Raw genomic sequence first — 26,651 nt, 5'->3', positions numbered from 1 at the left:
ATTCCCAACACTCCAAGTAGCGACTTAAAGATGTAAATTAATGATTAATGATAAATCTTTTCCTGATAACAAGGTCTTGGTTAAAAGAAAGATGCCTTAAGAAGAATAGGGTACAAAAGGAGGTTGGAGATTGACTATAGAGAGAAGGCAAGACGGGTGCTTCCTTCATTTCATTTATCCTGCAAATACTTGTTGAGCTGATGTTCCATGTCAGCTTCTGTTCTAGGTATTAGGGATGCAACTGTGTATAAAACAGAGTCCCTGCCGTCATGGAGTTTATATTCTTTACAATTTCCAAGAGTCAGATTACCCATAGCTCAATACTTGATGTTTTAAAAGTGTAATTTGAAGGCATGAGAAAGCATCCCCTGCTCAAAATGGTGTCTACCACTACATATTCCTGAAATTTCCAAACCAAAACCCCTTGTTCACTAAATATCTGTTTTCTGACAGGAGTAATAAAGCAGCCAGTTACTTTTGGCCCACACACTGTTTGTGAAAATGATCATCCTGCAAGACCTAGCAGGCCTGGGACACTGAGGGGCAGAGTTATTACATGGAGGCTGACAAGTGATGGCCTTGAAGAGTTTGTTTCTACAGGCCAAGGGTTCCCTCTCTATAGAAGCAGCTGTATTAATGTCTTTGTCGGAGTGCTTCCAGCTCTAGCATTCTATTTTGGAGGGAAGGTTGTAGAGCATGGGGAACCCCTGTGAACCCTGGATAATTGTTTGGGAGTGGGGACAGATTGGACCCTGAAAACAGAGGGAGCATGAAGAGAGCTGGAAAATTTGACAACCAAACCTGGGCTATTTTAAAAATATTTCTAGGGCATTTACACCTGGTTTCAATTTCTAACTATAAATTTCCTAGGAGGGAGAGTGGATTTTCTTGTTGCAGATATTTTGGGAGGTCCAATTCATTATGCTTTCATAGGATAAGTAAGTTTGAAAAATGATCTACAAAGATCACACAGGCATGGACTGGACACCTGAGCTGCAGCTGTAGCAGTGAAGAGGTGTGTGTGTGAATTTTCTTGTTGTGTGTGATGTTTTCCCTTTAACTTTCCTATTCAGGGCAGAAACAGAGTGTAGCAGGTGATAGTCTGAATCCTAGAGAGCAAGTGACCTACTTACTATTGTGCCTCAAATATTCAGTTAGGGTATATTTTAGGAAATACTTTGTCAGCTTTAAACATGATTTTGCTTTTGTGAAAATGGACTGAGATAGAGAGACACCTGGCTGGTTTTCTTGGCTGTCCTCCTTACTTACTGTGCAATTTTGGATACTGCATGACTTCTCTTCATGGAAGGAGGCACTGTAAAATCTGTGGACTTCTTTAGAAAAGACAATTTGTAAGTATACCTTTGTAGGTGCATTTAATGAAGAATTGCAAACGCCTTAGTTAGGTTTAGAAAATGAAAACAACAAAATGTAGGAGTTGTATCCCAGGCTCTCTAACAGCTAGAAGATGCTTCTCCTGATCTTTGCAGTCTAAGGATGGCAGTCTATTTATTGGCCAGAATTTCTTTACTTTGTGGTCCTTCTCTTTGCAAAGGCTTTCAGCCTCTCTGTGAATACAATGGTACTGTGAAAACAGGATTCTGGGATGGAATGTGGGTGGGGTTGTTTACTTACAGAATTTCATCCTACAGATGGCTTTTAAAGAAATAACAAGGACCAACGGAAAGGATGAAACCTTGGGTGGGCTTTGGAGTTTTCTGTGTGTGTGTTCTGCCACCTGCTGGAAAAGGATCACCAAACTTGGAAAGCTGACCTGCAAAGAGAAGCAGGGTGTGCACTCCCAGCCCCTCCACCTCTCCTCTCCCAGGGCTACGGCAGAGTACAGCAAAGCTCATCAACCTTACTCTTAGTTTTTCATTGGATCTCCTTAATCCCTAGAATTATCCCACAGGGGTTTCCATTTAAGCCTGCTGAGCTCATGGCCACTTGCCCCTAGTCCCAGGTTGCTTTGGGAGCCTGTATCACAATCATCCTCCTGCCTCCTTTCTCTGAGGATATTGACTGGGATTGCCCTGAAGTGTTTTTCCCTGGTTTCAAGTGAAAAAAGTGGGGGGCAGGGTGGCTGCTTTTGTCCTTGTGATGTCAGTTTAAGGAGCCCTTTTATAAAATGCTGGTGATAGATGAAAGTTAATCACTTTTAATTTATATTTGCTTGGCAAAAGAAAAAGTTAGCAACTGTCAGCTCCCTAATTCTTTGAAAATATTTTCCTGTCTGTAAAATCAGAAGTCTGAGCAACTGCGGTTTACTACTCCCTGTGGTCTCACCTTTCTGTTCAGGTGCCAACTTGAGTGGAAAAGTGGGGTCAACAATCCTCAGTTATAACTTCCACATTTTCCTTGGCAAATTCTCCATAGACTTTTCTGTGCTGTGACCCATATAGGAACACAAAAATAATAGCATGGTAAAATGAGGATAATGTGTCTTTGCTAACTGGGTCACAGCTTTAAAGATGAGTCTTGGTCTCTAGTAAACCCATGGCCTGGTTTCTCACTCCTTTAGATTATTTTCTTCCTCTGGGGTTCTGGATGGGATGTGACCTTCCTGGCTGGATGTGTGTGGGACTCCCAGGGGGAAGACTTGGATTTTTGGCAGTCAGACCCTCAAGGCAACTGGGACAGGATGTGGAGGCCTAGCCTCCCTCTTCTTGAAATTTCTCAGAGGCAAACAATGATTGTGAAAAATTTAAAATGGAATGTGATATTTCAATATTTATGATGAGTTAAAAAATTCTAGTAGCTAAAGTAATGGAATTGACTTCTTTATTAATGACTATAATTACAGAAACGTGTGATTTAAAAAAAAAACAAAACTTTTTAAAAGCCCTTATTCAAACAAATGCCAAAGATTAAAGAAAAAAATTTTGGGCTTTTCTGATTAAGGCAAGTTTGGTGGCTGGCCCTGTGGAAACCCAGCTGAAAATTGCTAGTGTAGAAAACCCAAATTAAAACTTATTTTTGAGACAATATTTAGTTAAAGAGGGCAGATCATTGACAGTGTAGGTGGAGGCTGGGAAAATAAGTTTGTACTGAAGCCAGAACACATGGTGTCTTTACTGGGAATAGATGTTCCCAAAGAATAAACTTTTTTTTGTGTGTATTTATCTATCCATAACAACTGCTTTTGAGCAAGCAAGGACTCTCAGATTTGTAGGGGGTTGGTTTCTTATGGACACACACAGAGGCTGTGACCTAAAGGCCATGTGAAGAAGGTGGAAAAACCCTCCCCCAGTTAAATTTTCATGGCCCATGTTGTTGGAACTATGTCCAAGAAGTGATTTCATACAACTCTTGAAACTTGGCAGAAAATCTTGGTTTTCGGTATCATCTAGTAAATACTTAGGACTTTTTGTATATTATTTTCAAGGAAAGGCAATAAACTGTAGAAACTTTTTTTTTCCCCAACAAAAACAAACCACTGCAAGATTGTTAGTTTTTTAAAGTAGAATTTTGGTAAGAGTATAAGTTCTTATTTCTATTACAACTAAGTCAATTTTAATTCTCTTGCATTGACAGTGACCTGGTTGAAGTTTGCTGTGATTTTCCTGTTAATGCAGTAAGTATTGTCTTATGGCAGTTTCATTTTTCATCAACTGGTAGTTTTCTCCTTTATGTGTATATATATATATAAATAAGCCTTTAAGAGCTTATGTGATTTTGATATCACGCGTCATCTTAAAATCTCAATTTGTGACTCAACAATAATTGAAAATGTAAATTTTCCTATGTAGTTGAAGAATTAGGAAACAGAAAGATGGTGCTTAGGAATAATACTCCCAAAAGGGGAGCATTTAGACATCAAGTCCATGCCCTGGTTTCCCCAGGAAACGGGCTTCTGTTGTTTTGTTTTGTTTTTTAAAGATTTATTTTATTTATTTCTCTCCCTTCCCCCCATCTCCCCATTGTCTGCTCTCTTGTGTCCATTCACTGTGTGTTCTTCTGTGTTCGCTTGCATTCTCAGTGGACTGGGAATCTGTGTCTCTTTTTTGTTGCATCGGCTTGCTGTGTCAGTTCTCCATGTGTGTGGCGCCACTCCTGAGTGGGCTGTGCTTTTTTCATGCAGGGCACCTCTCCTTGCAGGGCGTACACCTTGTGCGTGGGGCTCCCCTATGCAGGGGACACCCCTAAGGCATGGCACTCCTTGCCCGTGGCAGCACTGCACGTGGCCCAGCTCACCAGGGCCAGGAGACCCTGGGTTTGAACCCTGGACCTCCTATGTGGTAGGTGGACTCTCTATCAGTTGAGCCACATCAGCTTCTCTTCTGTTGTTAATGACGCTGTTTTGTATTTCTTTCTCAATGGATTCATTTGTGTTATTTCATTGACCTTTCAAATATATCCTTTAAGGTAAATGGTTATAATTATCCTGCCCTTATTTTATAGCTTGGGAAACAAAGTTACAGATGAGGAATCAATTTCCTAGCTTCCTTTTCTGCCATCTGTTTTTCTATTGGTAATAGGGATAACAGATATCAATTTGCCATGTGCCAAGCACTTAATGTGTATTATCTCATTATTTCTTATGAGATAGGTATATTCCTCTTTTTTTTTCAGATGAGGAATAGTGGCTTACATAGATTAAGCAACTTTCTGGAATCTACACAGCTATACAGTTAGTAAGTGACACCTCTCCAAGAAGACTCTATTGGGAAACCTGCTCTCTATTACCAGGTTCCCAGACTGGTTATCTTGTTACCTTTCTCCATGTCCAGCATCCAGAGAAGCAAGGAGTTGATTTAGACCTCTCAGGAAAGGGTTCTGGGGAAGCAAAAGGGTTCTGCTCTCTAGCTCAAGGTCGTCTGTCATTGGCAAGACACCTTTCTAAGATGTTTTAAAACAGCATGACAGATTCAGTAAATAAACATACTCTATGTAAAGGCCCAGTCAATAGCAATTAAGTAGTTGCCCAAGACCTAAGAAGACAAGCAGGGGACTCTCTTCCAACTGGACACGCCTGCCCAGTGTGCAGGCAGGCGTCATCTCATGGGCTTTATTCCCGCCCTGGCCTTTGCTGTTGATTTGGGCAGAGTTTCAACTTATCCTTACAAAAGATCAAAACTAAGACTTCTTGGCTGCCCAAATCTGATCATCACTAGGGTTTGGCAGTTTCTCAGAAAAGATGGGCGGGGTTGGCCTGAACTTTTTCCCCTTGGTATTCCAGGAAATTCATATTCAGCTGAAGGATCTTAAAGACAACAACTATCTCCTTCACATCATATTTATGGCTTTGACTCAAAAAATGAATGTACTTGAAGCCAAAGAAATGGCAACTTGGGGTGTCATTCAGACTCCCCAGTTTTTAACCCATTTATCTTTGGAAACCTAGCCCTTCTTTTTCAGATCCCCAGCATGTACAAATTAAATTTTATTTTGATGTAAAGCTTATCTTAAAAAGGGTGTGCCCTTTTGGACTGCCATTGTTTGTGAATTCTAGTAGAATAAAACTTTGTTGCTTTTGTGATCATGAATTTTCTAGAAGGAATAATTATGTACAACACACATATTCTGGACTCTGTTTATGCAAAATTTACCTTATAGGAAGGTGTCTTAAATGCCTGACTGCATTGTTTATATTGGAAGAAGAAAATATATCTAAGATTTCCATTTCTCTTTCTTTTTGGTTCTGTGAGCTATTGAATTTAACTCTTCAATTTTCCCCATGCCTCAGAAATTCAAATATCCTAGCTACCCACCACAACTAAACAGGTGCTCTGGGAGTTTTAAAGTGGAAGAGTAAGGTCAGAATGCTGCCTTCCTTCTCCTATCAGAGCAAAAGAGCATCTCATTTCTAGTTCACTGCAGACAAACAGACTTTCATTTTGGCTTCTCTATATTAAGAACATGATTTCTAACATTCCAAACATTGCAGCAAAACCTCATTATTTTAAAAGTCTGGTCTTAGATATTCATTATAAAGTGGTGTATCCTCTCCTGTTTCCTGAATGGGAGGTAGTATCAGTCACATCTGGAAAACCGGAAAGAGTTAAACAGACAAACTGTGACTCATCAACCAACTCACACCTGGCCCCAGGCAGCAGGTGGTTCTTTTGATCTCTTACTAAACTGGAACTTAAACGGGAAACAGCACTTGAGGAAGGCAGTTTAAGTAACATGGCAATTTTGAAAGAAGTGTGCATAAAAATCACAGGATAATCTGTTTGTACCCCAAGCATTTTATAAAATAGTGGTTGAACTAGACCCTTGTGCACAAGGGTCCCCAAACATGTGATTTCTGCATTGCACACATTGTCTAGTAATGAGCTGTGGAAGTATAGTTGGTGATGGCTTCCCTGTGTCTTAAATCCCAAATTGAGGGACGATATGAGGTGTTCTGCAATTAGCAGATTACATGTGATATCAAAGAAAGCTGCCAGCATGGGATCAAGAAGTGAACAAATCAGGGTAACACTGAGCAAGAGGATGGATACATTAGCAGGGAGATGAGAGGAGACAAAGACTGGTAATGTTCGGCTAGTTATGATGATATTTCAGTGAGGTGGAGTAGGTTATTAATACCAGAACTACTCTATAGTCAAAACCAGGCATTAAATATGTTGAGATTTATATTAAAGATGAAGAATATTTTAGTTCTTAACTACCTTTGCTATACTTTGAAAGAAGGGGTGCAAATTTAAGTATCTTCATTGGCCAAGCAGATCACATACTAGTGAACCAACACATGTGTAAGACAGCAGGGAGTGGTAGGCCCTGTATCAACTAGGCATTCACACACATACACACACACACATACACACCGACCTTCAGGATTTCTTAAGGTTATATCTTAGCTATTATTGTTGTCAATAACCTGCTACCTTGAGAGGAGTTCAAATTGCCAGGGATGGGCAGGAAAAAAAAATCTCAGAATGGATACTAATATAGCAGAGAAACTATGTTTAAATCTACTAGTAAACTCTGCACTTAGCAGCACTGAGATAAGTGAAATAAAATGGTTTCCAGGGTTTTCTGTGGGATGGGACCTCAGATGGTGCTAAGTGTATAATCTAGTCCCTTTGAGTATTCATAAAAATAACTAGTCCCTCACAGGCAAGAGAGATTAAGGATATATTTAGAACAAGCTAAAAGTACTTTGGATATCATCTATTTCAAATGTTCTGAAAACAACCATTCACATCTTTTCTTCAAACTACTAACACTTCCCCCTTATCCTCACTTTCAGTTTATGACTTTGTGTTCTTCACTGAAAACATTGATTCAGTCAGTAGAGGATGTCCACAGACGTCCATTCTCTCAGTCATCCACATACACCTATTCCCCTGTACTCTGCTTTCTCTTCTGTTATTACAGATGAACTATCCACACCTTTGTCAAAAGTCAATTCCTCCACTTCTGTACTAGATGCCACCCCCTCTCACCTCCTCAAGAATATGGCTCCAGAAATTCTCCTTTCCTATATCATTTTGCGCCTCTCTATTGGGGCTTTTCCTTCAGCACACAAACTTGTCTCACATTTTAAAAATTCTCTTTTTGACCCACGTTCCTTTCTAGCATCACCCCATTTTTCTGCTGCACTTTTAGCAAAACTCCTTGAAAAAACTGTCTTTATTTGCGGTCTCTAATTACTCCCCACCTTCTCTCTTAGATGGCCCTTTCTACTGAAATTGGTCTTGCCAAGATCACAAGTAACCTCTAACTTATTAAACCCAGTGGTCATTTCTTGTCATTTAATTTGACCAATCACCTGCATTTGATACTGTTGATTCCTCCCTTTTTCTTTTTTTTTCAGTTAATTTATTGAAATATATCATACACAAAAGAACATACATAAACAATAAGTGTATAGTAATAGTTGTGAACTTACAAAACAAACATGTATAACATCGTACAGGACTCTCATAACTCACCCTACGACCAACACTTTACATTGTTGTTAAACCTTTTTAACTAATGATTAAAGAGCATTGTCAAAATATTATTACTAACCAAAGAATTTTCCCCCAACCCTCCCTATTATTATCATCTTTATGTCATTTATATATGAACATACATAAACAATTAAATGTATAGTAAAAGTTATGAACTTACAAAGCAAACACGCATAAAATCATATAGGGATCCCATACATCAACCTTCCACCAACACCTTGCATTGTTGCGAGATGTTTGTTACAAATTATGAAAGAATATTGTCAAAATGTTACTACTAATTATAGTCCTTATCTTACATTTGGTGTGTTTTTCCCCCAACATACCTTATTATTTTTTAAATATATTTTTTATGACAGAAGTTGTAGACTTATAAAACAATCATACACATATGCAAAATTCCCAAGCAACACCCCTCTATCAACACACCACACTGTGGTGGAACATTTTTTACAGATAAGATAATATCATCTGATTGTTACCATGTCCATAGTATACATTTGGCTCACATTTTCCATACTGCCCCATTATCAACACAGTATATTTTTGGCATAAATGAAAGAATATTATATTATTACTGCTAACCACAGTCCATGTCATTCCAGTTATATTTTTCCCGTGTGTTCCCAATACCCTGCAGTAGTGATATACATTTGCTCTAGCTCACAAAGGACACTCTTGCATCTGTACTGTCAACCACAATTCTCATCCACCTCTTGGTTTACTGTGCTATTCAGTTCCTAGATTATTCTCTAGCATTCTGTCAATTGGCATTTACATTCCTAGACTACCATTTTCAGCCACATGCCTATTTATAAACTAGCTATTACTATTTTTACCATCCATTCTATACATTTCCACACGTTTACAGTAAAGTTAATTAATACTTCTATATACATTAAACATCAGTAGTCCATCCCAGTCCTTTTCTTTTTTTTTTAAATTCATTTTTAAAAAATATTACGTTCAAAAAATATGAGGTCCCCATTCACCTCCACTGCCCCCACCCCACCACTCCCCCCACAGCAATACTCTCCCCCATCATCATGACACATCCATTGCATTTGGTGAGTACATCTCTGGGCATTGCTGCCCCTCATGGTCAATGGTCCACATCATAGCCCATACTCTCCAACATTCCATCCAGTGGGCCATGGGAGGATCTACAATGTCCAGTAATTGTCCCTGCGGCACCACCCAGGACAACTCCAAGTCCCGAAAATGCCTCCACATCTCATCTCTTCCTCCCATTCCCCACACCCAGAAGCCACCATGGCCACTTTTTCCACACCAATGCCACATTTTCTCAATTACTAACCGCAATAGCTCATGAATAGAATATCAGTAAGTCCACTCTAATCCTTACTGTATTCCTCCTTCCTGTGGGCCTTGGATTGGTTGTGTCCATTCCACATCTATGTCAAGAGGGGGCTTAGATTCCACATGGATACTGGATGAAATCCTCCTGCTTTCAGTTGTAGGCACTCTTGGCTCCATGGTGTGGTGGTTGACCTTCTTCAACTCCATGTTAGCTGAGTGGGGTAAGTCCAATAAACCAGAGTGTAGGAGCTGAAGTCTGTTGAGGCTCAGGGCCTGGCTATCATACTGTCAGTCCAGAGATTCAAATCCCCTAGATATATCTTAAACCCCAGCACCCACTACAATTCCCGTAAAGTAACAGGAAAGGCTTGTGAAAAGAGATCACATATGAGTCCATCTCCATCACACAGAAACACCAACTCCAAAGAAGGGCCAACTGACATGGCAGTGAACTCCATCTGCCATAACCATAAAACTTGTGGGTCTCTTTATCCCTCAAAAGAACCAATACCTGGGGTTGTATCTACTTTATCTATCTCTGAGACTCTGCTCAGGTGTGCATAAGGGCAATCCTTCTGACAACCTCGACTTTTTTTAAAGACTCATAGCCATATAAACTCATTTGTCCTTTCCATTTCCCCCTTACTTTAGGTCAAAAAGCATTTTTAACTCCTGTTATTATATGTAGACAGGGATATTCTGCTGGTCTGCATTGAATCTCTTATTCAAGGTCATTTTCTAGTTACGTCATCAGCTGGTACTTGGTAGTGATCCCTCGGTGCCAGGGAGGCTCATCCCTGGGTGTCATGTCCCACGCTGGGGGGAAGGCAGTGCATTTACATGCCGAGTTTGGCTTCGAGACTGGCCACATTTGAGTAACACGGAGGCTGTCAGGAGGGAACTCTTAGGCACAGTGCTGCTCTAGGTCTTGTTCTTATTTCAGGTGTATAGGCTCACAAGCATAGTCATTAGTATCAGGGGCTCACTGTTGGACCCTCATTCCTTCCTGGTCCTTGCCGTTGCACCCGGGGGACTGCCACTGCTCCCCTAGGGACCATGACAGAGCCCCCCCGGCCAGGAACCCAGCACCCCCCCAGCTGTTGTTTTTAATTGTTTCCATTATGAGTATATCCAAACATTTCCATGTACCCCGGACATATGCCCTGTATAACTCCCTGTCAACCATATGTCTCCTGTCAATAGCATCCCATACCAGTATTCCTCCGCTGCCATTGTTGAACCACTCTGTGATCCAAAACTTCCTGAAAAGTGAAGCCCAATATAATGCCACGTTTCCTTAATAGTAAAATGGAATATAGCGATGAGTTTAAAGGTTAGATATAGAATGCATATTGATTTGGAAAAATTCTACATCCTATCTTTTTCTTTTCTTTTTTCCTAATTATTAAGCTTCTCTTCACAAGAGCTATAGATCACAGTAATTCATATATACAATATACAGTACTCCCACATATCTGATATAAAACCTTTTCACTTCCACAGCAATAATCTTTTAACATACTCATACCATATTTACTGAAACTGATGTACAGATATTGAGACAATAGCTTTCAAACAAGGTAACATTTTTGTTTACATTGTGGTTTATACTTTAGGCTATACAATTTTCTAAATTTTTAGTTATCCTATGTTTTACATTATGATTTACATTATTAGTCTGTCGGCCCCTATATGTTTTTGGTGTAATATTACATGTTTTATATCCATCCTTGCATACTCTTGTGAAACACTTTTATTGCCCTCACAGTTATGTTGGTTCCATCTATTCAATATCTATTTCCCCCTCCCCTTGGGGCCCACAGTGACAGTCAATCTTCATTTCTTGAGGAGCCATGTTCAGAGATACTTGCAACAGTGTTGAGGGCTTGACTTGCTCAACTGCCCTAATGGCCTGGGAGCCACCATTTCTCTTGAGAGATACCGTTCCCTCTATTTGATGGCATTAGTCCTCCCCAGGATGTGGGTATACCTTCACTCTCATTATATGGGTCTCTACCCAATGATATAACCCACTCTGGCAAAATGAGCATTCACATATTCCTAGGAATCTGTCCTACATCAGATTATCTTCTTTAAGTATCTTAAACAGGTAACTTTTCAGTCCTTTTCTTACCTCCATTAAGAATCCACCACCTGCCACCAGGTCTTGAAGATATTTTCCTACAATTTCTTCTAGAAGTTTTATGGGTCTTGCTTTTATTTTTAGGTTTTTGATCCATTTTGAGTTAATTTTTGGATAAGGTGTGAGATAGAGGTCCTCTTTCCTTCTTTTGGCTATAGATATCCAGTTCTTTCAGCAGCATTTTGCTGAATGGACTGTTCTGCCCAAGATGTGTGTGTTTGACAGGCTAATCAAAAATCACTCGACCACACATGTGAGGGTCTGTTTCTGAGCCATCAATTTGGTTCCATTGCTCTATGTACTGTCTTTATACCTGTGCTGTTTTTACCACTATAGCTTGGTAGTATGATTTAAAGTCTGAAGATGAGGGTTCGCTTTTCCTTTTGTGATGTTTCTGGCTATTCAGGACCCCTTATCCTTTCAAAGAAATTTGCTAATCATATTTTCAGTTTTTTTTTAAATGCTGGTGGAATTTTTATCAAGGTTGCATTGAATCTGTATATCAATTTGAGTAGAATTGACATCTTAATGATATTCAGTCTTCCAATCCATGAGCATGGAATTTTCTTCCAGTTATTTAGGACTTTTTTTATTTCTTTTAACATTGGGTTGCAGTTTTCTGAATACAAATGCTTTACATTGTTAGTTAAGTTTATTCTTGACTACTTGAGTTTTATCTGTCATATTTGATTTTTACCACTCTTTTGGCACTTTTAGTTAGTTTTATTGATATAATCTTTATTTCTAGACTCTCTTCCAGGCCTCTCTCGTCTTTTCTTTTCAGGCTCTAGCACACCCTTTAGTATTTCCTGAAAATCTGGTCTCTAGCTTAGAAATTCTCTCAGTTTCTGTTTATCTGTGAATATTCTCATCTTGCCCTCATTTTCGAAAGACAGTCTTGCTGGATATAAAATTCTTGGCTGGAAGTTTTTCTCTCATAGTATCTTAAATGTATCAGACCACTGTCTTCTTGCCTCCATGGTTTCTGGTGAGAAATCAGCACTTAATCTTATTGGATATCCCTTATATGTTATGCATTGCTTTGCTCTTGCTGTTCTCAGAATTCTCTCTTTGTCTTTGGCATTTGACATTCTGATTAGTATGTATCTCGGAGTTGGTCTATTCGGATTTTTTCAGATGGGAGTAAGTTGTGCTTCTTGGACATTGATATCTATGTCCTTCAATACAGTTGGGAAATTTTCTCTCATTATTTCTTTAAATATTCCTTCTGCCCCTTTTCCCTTTGCTTTCCTTCTTGGACACCCATGACACATATGTTTGCACATTTCTGGCTGTCGTTTAGTTCCCTGAGACCTTGTTCAATTTTTTTCCATTTTTTTCTTCACCTGTTCTTTTGAATGTTCACTTTCAGAGGTCATTTTTTTCAAGCTCACCAATCTTTCTTCTGCCTCCTCAAATCTGCTATGATTCCAATGTTTTTTTTTTTAGATTTATTTTTTATTTATTTCTCTCCCCTTTCCCGCCCCCCCTGCCCCCCAGTTATCTGCTCTCTGTGTCCATTTGCTGTGCCAATGTTTTTTTAAATTTCATTGATTGCACCTTTCATTTCCAAAGCATTCTATGCATGCTTTCAAATTCTTCTTTGTGCTCATCCAGTGTCTTCTTAATATCCTTAATCTCTTTAGCCATCTCATTGAATTTATTAAGGAGATTTGTTTGAACATCTATGATTAGTTGTCTCAACTCCTTTGTGTCATCTGGAGGCTTATCTTGTTCCTTTAACTAGGCCATATACTCCTGTTTCTTGGTATGGATTGTAATTTTTTGTTGGTGTCTTGGCATCTGGCTTACTAGAGTATTTATTCTGGGTGCAGTTTTTTTCTTTAATTTTGGGGTTCCTGCCCTTTCTCCCTTGCTGGTTGTGCAGTAGGAGCCAAGAATGTAATTGGTGCTATAAACTGTGGAGGCTCAAGCTGCCCTCATTGCCCCAGGGATGGATGAAGCTTCTCCCAACTTTCTCCTTTGCCAGGGTTAGGGACAGAGTCACAGTTGTGTGGAATAATCCAACTCGTGCAGGCCTGGACTGTAGTTGCCCAGAGAGACTGATGAAGCTTCATACTCCTTTCTCCCCTGCCTGGGGCAGGGATGGAGCTGCAGATGTGGGCAGCAATCTATGTAGTAGGGATCCAAGATGACTGCAGTTTCCCCAGTAGACTGTTAATTATTCAGTTTGTGCCAGCCAAAGGCACCCTTAGTTACCTGGATAGATTGGTGCTGAACTAGCCAGCCTCCTCCCTGCCAGAGGTGGGACTGAAGCCTAGGTTAGGGCTGCAGGCTGATCTGGGTGAAAGAAACCGCTTCCTACTGCCATCTTGATTTTTGCTCAGCCTGGTTTCCCCTCAGGCAGGGGTGGAGTCAAAATGGTGGCCACAGGCCTTTTTCCAATTTGGACAAATTCACACACCAGCTGTTCCTAGGGTTATTCCTTAGCCATCCTAGTCTACCAATCAGTAGCTGAAATTGGCAGCCAACAATCTACTCCTCCCCTGTTTTTGGGAAATGGAGCTTCCAATTCCAGTCACAGAACAGCTTCTGGGGAGGCTTGCACCACCAGAGTAGGACAATCACTGGCCTCTGTGACTTGGCTGGCAATTTCCTGGAGAGGCTGTTGCAGGTCCCTGCAGCTTCCTCCCTGTAGGCGGTGGCACTGGGTTTTTGGCTAGACCTGCAATCTGACCTGGGTGGAAAGAAGCCAGTCCCCTCTAGCACTGGGAGTTTTAGTCTACCTCACTTCCCCTTGTGCCAGGTGTGGAGTTAAGATGGTGACTCCCGTCCTCTTTCTAACTTGAATAGGCTCAAACTTTAGCTGTTCTCAGGATTATACTTTAGCCCGCTGAATTTTACTCATCTGTAACTGAAGTTGGTGCCCAACCGTCTCTTCCTCCCCTGTTTTGAGGAAGTGGAGCTTTCAATTCCAGCCATGGAATAGTACCTGAGGTGGCTAATGCCTCTGGTGGAGGAATGGCACCAGCCTCTGGGGTGTGGAGTGCTTTACTTACGAGTCTTCTCTGCAGATGGGCAGTCCCCTCCTTCCATTCCTTCAGGGATTTTTAAAAAAATTTCTCTCCCCTTCCCTGCCCACCCCTCCCCAGTTGTCTGCTCTCTGTGTCTATTCACTGTGTATTCTTCTCTGTCCACTTGTGTCAGCAGCACCCGGAATCTGTGTCTCGTTTTGTTGTATCATCTTGCTGTGTCAGCTCTCTCCATGTGTGTGGTGCCACTCCTGGGCAGGCTGCACTTTTCTCGCACTGGGTGGCTCTCCTTACAGGGTGCACCCTTGTGCTTGGAGCTCCCGTATGCGGGGGATACCCTTGCGTGGCATGGCACTCCTTGCGTACATCAGCACTGAGCATGGGCCAGCTCATCACATGCGTCAGTAGGCCCTGGGTTTGAACCTTGGACCTCCCATGTGGTAGGCGGATGCCCTATCTGTTAGGCCAAATCCGCTTCTTCCTTCAAGGATGTTGTAGGGTGCCCTTCTGGCCTCCTGAAGTCCCCAAGCAGGTGCTTCAGCTAGCTCCAGAGAGCTCTGGGTATGTACTAACTGCCCTGTAGCAGGAGCTGACTCTAGGAGCTCCTTACTCCACCACTATCTTCCTCCCTTTTTCTTGATATGCTTTCTTCGCTTGGCTTCCAGGACTCTAGTCTTCGATTTCTCCTCCTTACTGGTCACTCTTTTGGTCACTTGTGCTGATTGTTCCTGTTCTCCTTCGACTCCTAAATTGGCATGCCCAGGATTCAGTCCTGGGCTATCTTTATCTTCACTCACTCTCTTGGTGATCTCATTCAGTCTTGCGACTTCAGATACTACCTAAATGTGGATGAATCCTAAATTTTTATCTCTAGCTCAGTCTTTACTCCTTAAGTCTACTTGTACGATTGACATCTTTACTTGGATGTCTAATAGACCTCTCAAAATTACCATGTCCAAAACTGAATTCCTTACCTTTCTTCCTATGTCAATTCAGATCCCCATAGGAAGTGGATGCCAAGATGGAATTAGAAGTGCAAAAGATTTACTGGGGGATATAAATACCTATGAAGAATAAAGTAAAGGGGGGATAGTAGGAAGGGAGAATTTTTTAGACAACATTGCCAGCTGACAGCTGTGAAAGAAGAGAGGGAAGGAAGGGATATTGCATAGAAAGATTGGGTAGAAAGAGCCTTAGTCTACAGTGTGGTTCTGAGAAAAATTAAGCCAGGCCAGTGAGAAGTTCCAGAGTAAAAATTGCCTGTTAGAGAAGTTCTACATTGGGTCAAAATGGCCTGGTTCTAATCCTTCTGCCATGCTTAGTCATTGACTTAAGGAAGGTTGGGGAGACTGTGGCCTTGGCATGAACACTGTGGTGGATCCCAAAGATGTGGTTGTTGGAGGCTGTCAGCCAACTGCATGCCTTGCAGCAGAGAATTCTGAGTGATGCACCTACATGGCTGCCACAGTTCAGCCATTGGGCCATGGAGCTCTACTTCTCCACACACTTCCATGTTACCCATAGGAGCCTCTCTTCCTGAGGAGCAACTTATAAAAGGGGTGTTAGTAGGACAAATTACAGCTACTGTCACTGCAGTTGTTCTTAGGGCCACACTTACACCTCATCATCTTCCTCTTACACTATCCACTCATACCCCTCCCACTCAGATATTGCATTTGCAGGTCTTGATGCCTTATCTGGTCATATGATACAAACCCTCACTAATGAGGGGCCTGAACTTTAGGTAAACAAAGTTTTCTCAGGCCAGGGCTGCTGCATGGGTCCACTCAAAGATACAATTGGGCAAAGTAGCACCCATAAGGCACTATTGTATAAAAGCAGTCCTACTTCTTTCTGATCAAGGCATCACTCTTACTAACATGGTGACTTGTCTTTCTTACTTGCTGGACACTGGAGTCCAGAGTTCTCTGGTAGCAGCCATAGCTAGTAGCTCAATTCCAGTATGCCCACTTCCCTGTGCCTCTTTATTCTTTTCTCTACCCCTTGTTGAGGCAACTCAAGAATTTCTACTTTGTTTGGTGTAGGCTATAGTCTTCTCCAGGCTTCTAGGAGCCCATTTCCTTGGGTCCTTGCCAGGGTGTTAAATCCCATGTCTCTGGAGAGTACCCCAAAGTCAATACATTCTTGTGTATCCAGTCTTACATTCCTCTCCCCTTTTTGAAGCACCCAGAGGTCTTCCCCTGGTCCACTCTGGATACACACTAATTTTTGCAGCTCTTCTGAGATGTAATTCTTTCCTCCTTTATCCTGGCAGCCAAGGGACAAGATGGAGCAGCTCCTGAAGGTAGCACCTGTCCCTTTGTGGGAGAGAGGCCTCAGTAGCATCTTCCTGCATTGGGGATATGCTAGCTCTTAACAGGGAATGGTGGGCCACCTCTGTAGGATCTGAGGGTTCATGGGACTCTCAAGACCTGCAGTCCTCAGGGGCATTGACCCAAACATCCCCATCCCACATTCCAGTGTCCCTGATTTCTCCAACTAGGATTTTAGCCTACTAGACCTGCTTTGGTTGAGCATGTAAATATTTCTGGAACAGCTTTACTGTTTTGCCCTGGGCTTACTCCTCAGCTTTGTTTACTGCTCCACTGTGGAGCAGTAAACTACACAAAAGGCTTTCTGATTGTCTCACTTAGCCTTTAACTGTTATTAAATGCTCTCAAATTTTCATTATCAATAAAATTTAGTAAGAACCAGCCAACTTCACTGTCTTTTTATGCATCGTTCCCCGTATCTTTCAAATGCCTGAAGCTTACTGACAAGGGCATTCCTTTATATCGGATATGCTCCCACATCATTATCAGTGAAATCCTTAGCAACTGGCCTACTATCTTGTGCCAGGGACTACTGTGACCCACACACCACTTGGGACGTGGTCCTCTCTGCCTGATATGTAGTGGGTAATCCAGTCCCCAAATTCCACCTTACTGCCTGCTTTCTCTGACCACTCTTGGTACCACTACATCAGTTCATGTTCTCTAGAAGTTGAAGCCAGGATGGAATTAGAAGTGCAATGGGGATTTACTGGAGGAAACACCTGTAAAGGATAAAGGTAAGAAGGGGCATGAGTAGGAGAGCCTTCAGATGAAGATGTCAGTCTGACCCCTGTGAAAGGAGAGAGCTCTAGTAATGCTGCTGTGTTCAGTCATTGGCTGAGAGCAGTCCAGAAAGTCTGTAGCCTTGGCCTCAGTACTGCAGCACAGCCTGACAGTGCATCCACTGGAAACTGCCAGTTAATCAGATCTCACAGTGGGGAGATCTGGGACACCACGTCCTCTGCCGCATCCTCTGGCTGTCATCTTCCATATCTCAGTTAATGGCGATTTCTCCTGTTGCTTAGGTCTGTATCATGGAGTCATCTTTTATTCTCTTCTTGTTTATATTCCCCACGTTCAATCTGCCAGGATAACCTGGGCCAGACCTTCAAATTTGATCTAGAACTGACCACCTCTCACTACCTTCACTATCCTCACTGGTTTCTGCTACCACTCTCATTTGGATTACCACAACAGCCTCTCACTGCTTCTGCCCTCGTTCCCCTGCAGCCTCTTCCAACAGAGTAGTAAGAACGATTCTGTTAACATAGGTCAGATTATGTCACTCTTAACTAAAAATCACCCATAAGATTTCTATTTAAGAGTAAAATCCAAAATGTTTATGAAGGCATGCATTATATGTGTCCCCTCACCCATCTTCTGGGACCTCAACTCTTATTACTCTCTCCTTACTCACTTGGCTTTAGCTGCCTGCTTGTTAGTTTTCAAGAAGGCCAGGCTCTCTCCCCATAAGGGCCTTTGCAAAAACTGTTACCTCTGTCTGCCCTCTCCACAAATACCCATATGGCTCATTCTCTCACATCTTCCAAGTCTTCGTTTAGATATTACCTTCTCAATGAAGCCTACTGTGACCACCCTATTTAAAATCACTACCATTCCCCTCTCTGCACACCTGATTCCCTTTAACCTACTCTGTTTTTCTTTTTCTGTAGAACTTATCCCCCAATATAAGATATAAATTATTATAATTATTTCCTATTATCTTTCTCTCTCCATTATAATGTAGGCTCTGAAGGGAAGGGGTTTTTATTTTATTCTCTGATGTGTCCCAAGCACATCACTAGTCCCTAAAAGATGCTTCATGTTTGCTGGGTGAAGAAGTGGGCTTTCTGGAATAGGAAATGGAATAGAATGTTAAACCCCAGAGCCTGGTAGTACAAATTCATCCATAATTTAATATTTAGTTTAAATCATTTACCTAAAATATATTAAAAGTATCCTGTATCACATATAGGATTAAGCAGGAATCATGTTTATTTGGTCTGTGCTTTTAAGGACTTAGAGTTCTATGACTGGAGGCAGACAAATATATACCAGATTATCTTTTTATCATCCTCCTTTCTTCTATTAGGGGTAAAGTCAGGGGTACTAGAGAGTGGCAACAGGGCCAGGTATATTTAGCTTGTTTTTAATTTAGTCCAGGCAGGCTTTATTTGAAGTGAATTTGGAGTCTATTTCAGTTATCACACTTAGAGCTAAAATCATCTCTCCCTCACTCTGTAGCCGACCAAACAGTATAGATTTCAGATGAAAAAGATTTAAATATCTGGAATATGATTATTAACCTATTTAAGAATGTAGAGACATTTTTATTAATAAAAACTGTGGTCATTATGTAAGCTTCTGAATAATCCTAATTACCTCCACACCAATTTCATGAAAACTTTAAATAAAAAGCACTGCTGGCAGCTTTATGCAAAAAGAAGCCTCTAAACAGGATTCAACTAAGGCTGGTAAATGCACTGAAGATAAAAATAAATTAGGTGGGGAGCAGATGTGGCTCGAGCAGTTGAGCACCCACCTCCCACATGGGAGGTCCTGGGTCCAAATCCTGGTGCCTCCTAAAGAAGACAAACAAACAATGGGCAGACAATGAGCAGACATTGAGTAAAAACAACATGCAGACAATGAGAATAAACAATGAACAATGAGCAAAATAATGAGCAAAAACAAATGAGTGGGGAGTGGATGTGGCTTAAGCAGTTGAGTGCCCAGCTCCTACATGGAAGGTCATTTGGTTCCCAGTGCCTCCTAAAGAAAAAATGAGCAGACAATGAGCACAAACAACTAACGAAAATAATGAGCAAACAGATAAGGCAGCCATCTTAGAGGGGAAAAAATAAATTAGGTGTTAACCTGTTTGTAATCTTGGTAAGAAAATAGGTATTTATAGTCTAATCCAGTAGAAGCTAAGATTTTAATTCTCTGAAATTTTCTTTTTATAATCTGTCAAAAGAGATAACATTTTAAAAAGTAGATCCATGTCTGAGAAGGTTTGCATTTTGTTTGAATTTTTTTTTTTAAACATTTTAAAAAATAGCTCTTGCTGTTGAGTCTTCCATATGACTTAAGACACTGAGGAAAAATCACTATCCTGATGCATGTCTGTTGCTCTGTTCTTTCATTTCCAACAGGGCAGAAATAGAAGGAGGTATCTACCTTGTATTAATTGTAGTGACTTGGAGGGAAAATAGTTTTCATACACCTTTTGGCTGACAATTCTTAGTCTGCAAGAGGGAAAAAGCCATGTATATAATTGTGAAAAAATAATAAAACACTGTTAGGATTTGAGTTTTGAGAAAAACACTTATATTCCCACCCATATGTGATCATTATTATTTTCCTGAAAATATCAATATCTCCAATTTTATTCATTTCTACTTTTTCTAAAATAAGGTCAGCTCTCTTCCTCCTTAATGTGATAATTTTCAATAAAGTTCTTTCCCTCTTTTTTTCAAGATAATGTCTCAAAACATTTCTTTGTCCTTCCATTTTGTGACATTACTACATTTATTTTCTGTATTCTAACAAGTGTTTTTAAAAAATAAATATATTTCTTATTTATTTTTAAAAGATACTTAGATTACATAAAATATTACATAAAAAAATATATAAGGAATTCCCATATGCCGACTCCCCACACCTCCCACTTTTCCCCACATTAACAACTTCTTTCATTAGTGTGGTACATTCATTACAATTGATGGACACATTTTGGAGCATTGCCACTAAGTATAGTTTATGTTGTAGTTTGCACTCTCTCCCACTCAATCCTGTATGTTATAACAGGATATAGAATGGCCTGTGTCTGTCATTGCAATGTCATTCAGATCAATTCCAAGTCCTGAAAATGCCCCCTTATTACACTTCTTTTTCCCTCTCCCTGACTTCAGCACTTCTAGTGGCCACTGTCTTCACATCAATGATATAATTTCTTCCATTTCTAGAATCACAATAAGCCTATATAGAATACCAGTAAGTCCACGCTAGTCCATATTTTATTCCCCAGTCCTGAGGATTCTGGGATTGTGATGCCCACTCCACCTCTAATTGAGAGGGGGCTTCAATTCCATATGGCTGATGGATGGGACTCTCTTGCTTGCAGTTGTAGACTCTCTTGGTTCCTTGGTATGCTGATTGTCCATCCTCACCCCCTTGTTAGCTGACCTGGGTAAGTCCAACAAACTGGAGAGTAGGTGTTGCAACTCTGCTGAGGTTCAGGGTCCAGCTGGCACATGGACAGCCCAGAGATTCAAGTCTCCTGGACGTATACCTACCAGCTCCAGCACCAAATATAGGTTCAAATAAAAGGGACAGAAGAGGCATGTGTAGAGAAGTCATATCTGAGGTCAACTCTGTCACCTACCAAGCTTTTAAAAACTCTAAAAGCTCACTTCAGAATTCCTTTGAGTACATCAAGTTATTCTCAGATTCCTCGACTCCTTTATTGTTTTTGTTGTTGTCTTTGGCCTTTCTGTTCAAATATATCATACTCTTTTTTCTTTCTTCCGTCTAAAATACAGTTAACTTATCTCTTTCGGAAGTGTTTTGGTTTCACTAATTTTCTATATCGGACAAGTTTTCCAATAGACTTTCAAGAGCTATTCATACTATGTTCCTAAGAAAGATATTCATTATTCTGTAATTTTCTTCTTTCACATTTCTGGGTGATTCCTTTATTTTAGTTCATTTTGTTCTCCTTTCACTTTTTATCTTTTTGCTTTCTTCCTAGAAGACATAAATCCTTCTTTTTTCTGACTTATCTTTGGTCTATTGAAAGAATGAATCAGAGACAAAATATCAGATTTTTCCTCTTAACTCTAGGAAGATGCTCCCAACATCTCTTCCTCTCTGGGACTCTGGTAGGTTCATTCTTTAAAACTCCATTTTCTAGTTTTCTTTTAAGAGTATATAAGCAGTCACTGCTGAAGATGGTGGTTTTCCAATGTTTGCCTCCTCTTTTGGGGGCATTTGATGGCTTATTCTATATTTTCATGTTAGAGAGGCTAACTGTGTTAACTACAACACTCAAAATGTCAAAAGCAAATGGTTTTGGGATGCTTGCTTTTGTTCCATTAATTAACCAGAATTAGACAACTTACCTTCTTCCAGTTAAGTTCAATCTTTTAGGTTTTCCACCAATATTTAATTAGAATTTTTTCCCTATGTATTTTTCTATCTCTTAGCTCTCGAAGACATTATAATGACAATTTCAGAATTCTCTTCTCTAGCCATTTTGAGGACCTTGGTAGTATCTCATTTCCATAAAAGGCTTGTCCTGTCTCAGATTCCTCAGTTTCAACTTTAATAAAAAATGTTCAAAAACACATGCTCCATCTATTCATCCATCTCCCCATCCATTCCTCCATCTATCATCTACCTATATTTTTGTTGGTTAAATTTAGGAATCATTTCCTTTTTCTGACACTATTTGATTGAAAAGTAAATTCATTTTTTGGGAATTAAAGTTTTGTTTTTTTTTCTTTTTTTCTTTTAAGGTACTGGGGCAGGGGAGTCAATGTGGGACCTTGTATGTGAGAAGCCAGCACTCAACCACTGAGCGACATGGGCTCCCCTGAGTTGGTTTTTTCATTTGTTTGCTTATTGTTTGTTTCTTTGTTTTTAGGAGGCACAGGAACCAACCTGGGACCTTCCCATGTGGGAAGCAGGCGCTCACCACTTGAACCACATCTGCTTCCCATTATTTTATTCAACATAATGCTTAGGTATTAAATTACCAATCAAAATAAGACCAAAAGATATACCTCTCCCATCTTCTCATGCTCTTTAATTTCTTCATAGGATTCATCCTTACATATGCCTCCTGTTTTAAAACTGGCTTTCACTATTCCCCTCAAAAAATCATTCACCTTATATTTTTTGAAATGTGGAATAATTTGTCCTCTTTTCTGAAGGACTCTTCTCACCTTGAACAACAAAGGCTCAAGAAAAATAATTGTTCCTTAAATACCATTTTTCCTTAAATATCATTTTTAAAACTTTTACTTTCTGTGATTGATAACTGCTTCATCATGAAGTACTTTCTTTCTGAAAACATGTTGTGTCTTTTCCATCTTCTAAATTTTTTCCCTTTCCCTCAGAAGTCAGGCCCATTCCTCTAGAAAATTATTATACTTTCTCCTGATAGAATCTGTTCTGCTTTCTTCAAGTTTCAAAATAAATCCAGAATTTGGTGTGTCTTACTAGAAATAAGCCTCAACCTATACCATTTGTGAAAGACTAAATAAAGTAAGTTTAGGTGTATAATTTTTATAGTGTACAAAATTGTTTATATCTAACTATTTCAAATATATAAAAAATAGAATAATTTAATGAAATCCTAGATAGTCATCACCTAGTTTCAATAATTATCAACTCTTGGACAATCTTGTTTCATGTCAACCCTATCTACTCCCTTCTGCCCCCAATTATTTTGAAACAAATCCTATGTATCGCTGTGCAGCGTTGGTTGTATGGTGGTGAGCATAGCTGCCTTCCAAATCCTGTGTCATATTATTTCATCTGTAAATATTAAAAGATAGAATTTCTTTTTTATAAACATAATTGATAGGATTTCTTTTTTAAATAAAAATAATCATGATACCATTATTATGCCTAAAAATTAACAGTAATTAAACAATAAAATTAACAGCAGTATATACCATCAAATATCCAGTGTTCACACATTCCCTGAATGATTATATATAGCACTTTGTTATAATCAGGGTACCAATAAGATTTGATCATTGTGATTGCATTTCTTAAGTTTCTTTTGATATTTGGTTCTGTTTTCATCTTTTTTTTTTCTCTTGCAATTTTTTTTTTTTGTAGAAGTAATAAGGCTTGCAGAGATTCTCACAGACTGAATTTTGCTGATTGCATCTCTATGGTGTTGATCAATGCGTTCCTCTGTGTCCTGTTTTTCTTATAAGTTGGTAGTTGAATTTAGTGGTTGATCAGAGTTAGATTTAATTTATTTTTGGCAAGATTATATTATAGGCTTTGTTGTACACTCCAACAGGAAGTTCATAATTTCTAACTTTCTCCCTTTGGGGGATATTATCAGCCACTGATGATTATTTCCTAGATCCATTAATTCATAAGGCATTCTAAAAGATGATATTCTGTTTTATTTTTTTCTTTATTAGTTGAAAGACTTCCAGCCAAAGGGAAACTTGCCCTCAACCACTACTAGGATTTCCTGAGGTACACTTCATAAAGTAAAGGTAGGAGAAATGCCTGATTTTTTTCCCCTTTATTGCCCAGTTTTAAAACTATGAAGTGGTTCCCTAGCATTCTTCAATGATGACCAGTGCTTTTTACAGTATCATTAGGAACTTACGAATTTAAACATATGAGAGGTGTTCCAGTCCATTGCAGTTATTATCCTTATTGGTGCATACACTTCCCTACTTTTGGCCAGTGGGATCTTATTCAAGTTGCCTCCTGGGTCCTTTAGTAGTGTTTAATAACTTTCTTACTTTCCGGTATGACAAGTCATTCCAGGTTCATCTTTTACATTTTCTGCCTTGGGTCTGAATCTGCCATTTCTCCAAGGAGTCCTGAGGTACTTAGAGACCACTATCTGGGTACACCGTCGGTGCTTATTGCTTCTGACTTGGTCATTCTTTTTAGGTCTTTCCAGTGGACAGAGCTAGGAAATTTGTTTTAAGATAAAATACATCATGATTTCATACTGATAATATAGTATGACGTCATGGCTACATAAAAAGAGAAAAAATAAAAATAAACAACTCATACTACAAAGGTTTTACTTAATTTCATTGATTTTATATCCATGCATCCTTCCTTCTTTATCAGAATCGCTGTTCTTAATAACAGCAATATAATTCAGTAAAATGATTTTCTTTCCTATCTGTTTTAGTTTGCTAAAGGCTGCCGAGTGCAATATACCAGAAATTGGTTGGCTTTTACAATGGGGCTTTATTAGGTTAAAAGCTTACAATTCTGAGACTGTGAAAATGTCCAAATCTAGGTGTCATCAGAGATGTTTGCTCACCAAAGGTCTACTGCTGGCAATCCTAGACTCCTGCCACATGGCAAGACAAAACAGAAGCTCTGACAGTCTCTGCCTTCTCCTTCAGGCTCACTTTCTCCCTAACCTCAGCTGTGGGCAATCAAGCACATGGCCGTGCCCACTTATCTCTCTCCTCTACTCTGGGTCTTGTTGCTTCAGCTTCTTGTTCTCAGTGGATCTTCTCTCTCCACGCCTCTGTGCTCTGCTGGTTCTAGCCTCCAGTCCTCAGGACCTTTCTCTCTGTCTCTGCAGTTGTTTTTTTTCCCCCAGTGTCTGCAGCTTTTTAGTCCTCTGTTTATAAAGGACACCTGTAAGAGGATTAAGACCCATCCTGGGTCCTGCAGTCTAATCAAAGGCCCTTAACTGAAACAATCTAATCAAAAGGTCCCATCTACAGTGGGTTTACAGGCACAGGAATGGGTTCACTTTAAGAACATGTCTTTCTGGGATCTATAAAAGACTCAATCCAGCACACCATCTCACACTAAACCCACAGTAATTTGAGAATAATATCACAAACAGTACTCTCAACAATATGATTAACTTAAAAAGTTTACAATTATTTGCAATTCTTTTTATAATTAGGGTATATTCCCCAAAATGGACATACATTTAGACTCATTTTTTTACTCTACCTTTTATTATTAGGAATAACTTTTTTGTATTCTTTTTATTAATTTATAATTTACATACACTTTTTAATATACAGTCATAAGAGTTGTGACAAATGCATAGTCATGTAAATGCCATCAAATTTACATGTAGAACAATGCCATCACCTCCAAAAATTATTCCTAGTCCCTTTGTAATCAACCCCTCCTTCCACCCTCCAGGCCCTAGCAACCACTGATCTGTTTTCCCTCCCTGTAGTTTTGCTTTTTCCAGAATGTCGTATAAATGGACTCATACAGTATATATAGCATTTTCAATCTGACTTGTCAGCATTAAGGGATTGGTTTTTAAAATTTAATTTTGTTTTATAATGATATAAAATATTTACATGATTCCATAGTCAACAAAGTACATGCAAAGGAGCCTAGCTTCTATCTTTGTCCTCTCTGCCATTTTCCTTCCCTCTCCCTATAGATAGCCGTTTTTTATATTTTTAAATTCCTAGCTAGCTAATCTATCTTCTTCATCTCCCTCCCTTCCTCTCATTTTTCCCTCTCCCTTCTTAGATAAACAGTAATACTGTGTGTGGTGGTTTGGAGCTTTATGTATCCAATCATGTCCTCAAACTTAATCATTCCTGGGGCAAGTGAACCAGTTGTAAGTAAGACATTTTGATGAGGTTACTTCAGTTCAGGTATAGCCCACCTTAATCAGGATGGGTCTTAATCCTATCATTGAAGTCCTTTATAAGCTGAATGAAATTCCTGGAGAAAGACAGAAAGCCACAAAAGGAACAACCAGAAGCTGAAATTCAATGGAACCTTGGAGAACAGAGAGGCCAGGAGAGGCTGCCATGTGCATTGCCATGTGACAGAGGAGGCCAAGACCAAGGATATCTGGCAGCCAGCCCCAGAAGTCCAATGTTTTGGAAGAAAGCATTGCCTTGATAACACCTTGATTTGGACTTTTTTAACCTCAAAACTATGAGCTAATAAATTCCCAAGCATGGCATTTGTTTGAACAGCCAAGGAAACTAAAATGCTATGTATACTTTTCTTAGGTGGCACATTTTAGTTTAAATTAATTTCAAAAAGCCAGAATTAAAAGGGCTTAAGGATGATTAAATATTTGGTTAGCCTCTGGCTTTAAGTTGGACTTATGAATTTGATAGAAAGAAGTAAATTCCATCTTTCTTTTCTTCCTTTTTTCACTGCCAAATGTTGCTATGAGCCAGTGCTGGGAACATGTCTGCTGCCATGGATTCAGAATATGGCATTTGTGCTGCAC

The 26,651-nt window shown here is 39.7% G+C and overlaps 1 protein-coding gene across 4 annotated transcripts in view; it reads left to right on the top strand.

The window, feature by feature from the left end:
• The window catches only part of AKAP6 (A-kinase anchoring protein 6), a 635,729-nt gene that overhangs the window by 36,437 nt on the left and 572,641 nt on the right, over positions 1-26,651 (top strand). For 3 of the 4 annotated variants that reach the window (XM_058293584.1, XM_058293582.1, XM_058293575.1), the window contains exons 2-3: positions 3,535-3,574; positions 23,863-23,940. The exons of the other annotated variant lie outside the window; for it this stretch is intronic. The gene's annotated coding sequence lies outside the window, so the exon portion shown is untranslated. The remainder of the gene's footprint in view (positions 1-3,534; positions 3,575-23,862; positions 23,941-26,651) is intronic. 4 annotated transcript variants of the gene reach the window in all.

This window comes from Dasypus novemcinctus, chromosome 3 (genome assembly GCF_030445035.2).
Source record: "Dasypus novemcinctus isolate mDasNov1 chromosome 3, mDasNov1.1.hap2, whole genome shotgun sequence".
NCBI lineage: Eukaryota > Metazoa > Chordata > Mammalia > Cingulata > Dasypodidae > Dasypus > Dasypus novemcinctus.
Note: the sequence above shows the minus strand (reverse complement) of the source record. Positions and strands in the feature narration are given on the sequence as shown.